Source organism: Diabrotica undecimpunctata, chromosome 1 (assembly GCF_040954645.1).
Source record: "Diabrotica undecimpunctata isolate CICGRU chromosome 1, icDiaUnde3, whole genome shotgun sequence".
NCBI lineage: Eukaryota > Metazoa > Arthropoda > Insecta > Coleoptera > Chrysomelidae > Diabrotica > Diabrotica undecimpunctata.
In genome coordinates, this window is record NC_092803.1 from 177,167,111 (window position 1) to 177,171,455 (window position 4,345).

Below are 4,345 nucleotides of genomic sequence, written 5' to 3' on the forward strand. Positions count from 1 at the left end.
TTCGATGCACACAAATTTGGTAGTCAGACATAATTACTTTGGTGTTTTGTAATAAATCAAAATATATTTAGATAGATACCATTTTTTTACAGTCAGTTTGAAAAAAATACTGGTTACTGTGTAAATACCTCACTTATCTATTATAACTTTGTTTCAGGATAATAATAGCTTAGATAACGACAAAGATAGTTATCCAAATGGTAAGCAACATGGTGCAAGTGAGGACAATAGTGCAGCTAGTACAGCACATAATACAACTGTGGAAGGCCGGAACACCGATTTATCTGAGGAGAGTGACTTTGACGACAATATTGCAGATCCTGATTTTCAAAATGATGAAGCCCCATATCCAGAAAGTACCGATGATTCGTCAGACAGCAGTGCCAATACGGGACACTATTCTAACAACGAAAATGATCCTCAACAAGTAAACCAAGAAGAGCATAGGAAAGGAAGACCAAGAAAAGGAAGAAAACGGAAGTACATTGGACAAACAGAAGCAATTCGGAAAACTTTAAAAAACACCAATAAACCATATATTTCTAAAAGAGGATTACACATAGATTCTAAACAGTTTATTGACTATAAATGTAACTGTAAAGAAAAATGTTACACAAAAATTAATAGTGACATCCGCAGAGAAATTTTTGAGAAATACTGGAATGTTGGTAGTTATGATCTTCAAACATCATTTATTACCGCCTTGGTTCAAGAAAATTCAGTTAAAAGACGAAGAAATCATATTCAAGGTAGTCATTTAAGATTGCATTCAAGAACATACACGATGAATAGGTTTACGGTGTGCCGCGATATGTTTGTAAAAACCCTAGGAATATCCACGAAACGCGTAAATACAGCACTTAAAAAATCAAGAGTATTAGACTTAAAAGATAACCGCGGTAAGCATCAACATCATAAAAGGTTGTCTGAAATGAAAAAGGAAGAGGTTAAGGCACATATTAACAAAATTCCAAGGTATAAATCTCATTACCGACGAACTCAAACAGATAGAGAATATTTACCTACTGATATGACACTTGAAAAAATGTATAACTTATATAAATCAGAAAACAATAGTCCTGTAAGCTTCTCATATTATAGGCGTATTTTCTACACAGAGTTTAACATTACACGTAAACCTTTAAAAAAGGATACATGTAATAAATGTGATACTTTTTCTGCAAAATCAGCGGCTTCAAATATCGTTAGTGATGTAGAAAATTTTAACCAACAACATTATGAACACTTGGAAGCAGCCGAAAAAGCTAGAAAGCAAATGAAAGAAGATTTTAATGAAGCAAAATCTAATCAACTTGTGGAAACTATAACATTTGATCTTGAGAAAACGTTACCAATGCCAAAAATTCCAACCAACATTATTTTCTACAAGCGACAGATTTGGTTGTACAACCTCGGGATACATACAGCCACCACCAACAAAGTCCACTGTTTTATTTGGCCAGAAGGTGTCGCTGGACGAGGATCGCAGGAGGTTGGATCTTGTTTAAAAAAGTTTATAGATCTCTATCTAGGCCCCGAGATCAAAGAAATTCGTTTTTGGTGCGATTCATGCGGCGGCCAAAACCGCAACATTAAAATATGTTTGTTACTGAAGCATGCCTTACATAATCACCGTACATTAAACAAGATAACAATAAATTTTTTGGAATCGGGCCACAGTTTTTTGCCCAATGACGCTGATTTTAGCGATATAGAAAAAGCCATAAAATTTCAGCAAAGATTGTATGGGCCAGAAGATTATGCAAATGTCATGAGAAGCTGCAGGAAAAAAAATGCAATAACAGTGAACACCATGACTACCAATGACTTCTTAAGTTCAAGTAGTCTAGAAAAAATGATTGTCAACAGAAAAACCGATATTATAGGACAAAAAGTAAACTGGTTGTTGGTTCGAAAAATTAAAATCGAGAAGGAACGTCCATTTAGTTTATTTTTTAAATTCTCACATAATGATGATGAACAGTTTACGGAAGTTGATTTAAAACCAAAAGCTAAAGGTAAACCACAGCTGTCATTAACAACTGACTTGGAGCTATCATGGCCGACTGGAAAACCTATTTCTACGCCCAAGTTAAATGATATTAAATCTATTATGCATTTGATTCCTGAAAACGAGCAAAACTTTTTTACATCATTGCTTGCTAATGACGCTATTATAGATGATGTAGATGGTTATGATGGTGACGTTGATTTTGAGTTTGAAACTGAAAGTGAATAATGAAGCAGATTTTGTTAAAAAGTTCTATCAAAAATACTAATTACCATTTTTTTCTTTTCTTTTACCTTTATTGATACCTGTTTGTAGCATTAAATATTGTTTTTACGTTTTTGTACAAGGAACCACATTACTTTGTTGGAAAATAAACGTGTTTTATTTGGTGACTTGACATTTTCTTGTGTTTCCTGAAACCCACTCGTTGTTACTTTATCAATAAAAATATTTTGTGTTTCTTTATAAAAAAAATATTCCTATTTATACATGGAACCAAGTGACTGGTTCTTTTTAAAATTGTATAAAAATATTGAAATTAAATTTTTAAAAAAGGAACCAAGTAGCATATTTATTTTATGAATGATATTTTTTAAACAACTTTCAGACAACAGAAGTATAAATTACCTATACTAATATTGGACGTGACCTACAATATCTTAAAATAACCGTTGTTCAAAATAATCGATTCTAACTGATGACAAACAATTTTGTTGATTTTCTCAGCTGTTACTTGATGGTGCTTGGTTCCCTGTTCTATATCTACATCCAAACCATGTCTCGTCCAGATAAATTATTGGTCAATCTTCTGTACGGTACTTTCTTATGGAAGTTATATATTCAGTACGCCACTTTTGTAAACGATGGGACTTCATAAGCACTTGCCTTTTGTCAATTGTACGATATCTGAAGCCCATTTTAGACAAAATCCTCCAAAGACTAATGCGGCTACAGTTTATTTGTGTATCATCATTAGTAAGCCGTTGTTTTAAAGCATCTAATGTAGGTATCCGTTGCTCTTCGTACATTGTGTAAATTTTTTGTCTTATTAAGTCCTTATCACTTTCGTCAATACATTTGGTAGAACCGGCATCCTTACGCTTCCTTCTTGACTTAATGGGATTTGATGTAATTCTTTTCACTGTGGTTAGAGGTATTTTCGTTAAATCAGATATTTCACTGGCAGCAGTATTAGCAGTAAGTCCTCTTGTAAGTAAAGAACTATATATTGTTTTTACGATTTCACTAGCGTCAGCAGATAAATGCTTTTTCTTTGCTGGAACACTGGAAGAAGCACCGTCAATGTTTTTCCACGGACGCCACAAAATGCTGTTTTATAGGTATAAATAGGTATAACACTGGTAACACTTGTAACACTTTCAACTAAATGAAACAAAATTTAAAAATTTCTCATCGGTTTTATATATACAAAGTGACATAGAAATCCGAACACCCAGTTTAAATGATTTTATTTTAATAAAATTTTGTATAAGTACTTAATGAAGCATAATAAGTAAATGATTAAAATTTCAAAATGATTACATTGCTTTAAAGCCCTTTTACCTTTAATAATGTATCAATGCACCCCGATGTGTTACGCATTCTCCAACGCGCCTAGACATGCTTCTGATCAGGTGGTCAATGTCCTCTTGTGTATCTCATTCCAGGCAATCACCAACTCCTCTCGAAGGGCTTGTAGAGTCTGAGGAGGACGTTGCAAATTGAGCAATCTCCTACCCATCATATCCCACACGTGCTCAATTGGGGATAAGTCGGGAGATCTTGGTGGCCATGCTAACAATGTGACATCATTATGTTGAAAGAAGTCTACTGTGGCTCTTGCAACATGTGGCCGGGCATTATCTTGTTGGAAAGTTGGATTTGCTAGGGTGTCAAGATAGGGAAAAAGGTGGGGTTCTAGAACTTCTTGGATATAACGCTGCGCGTTCATGTTACCTCTGATGAAGATTAAAGGTGACCTGGAACCATAAGGTATAGCACCCCAAACCATAACTCCAACAGTGTGATGAACATGTCTTTCAACAAAAAACTCTGGATTCCTCCTTTCACCACGTCGCCTTCTAACCCTCGCTCGACCATCGTGCATGCCTAAACAAAATCGAGACTCGTCACTAAAGACAATACTGTTCCATTCCTGATTCCAGAGTGACCGTTCTCTGCACCACTGAAGGCGATTACGGCGGTGTTCTGGAGTTAAAGGGAGGACCCAGTGTGGTCGGTATGAAAACAGGCCAAAACTTCTCATTCGTCGGTAAACACTTCGCATGCCAATAGGTCTTCCGTGTTCTGCAAACCATTCATTTGCAATGGAGC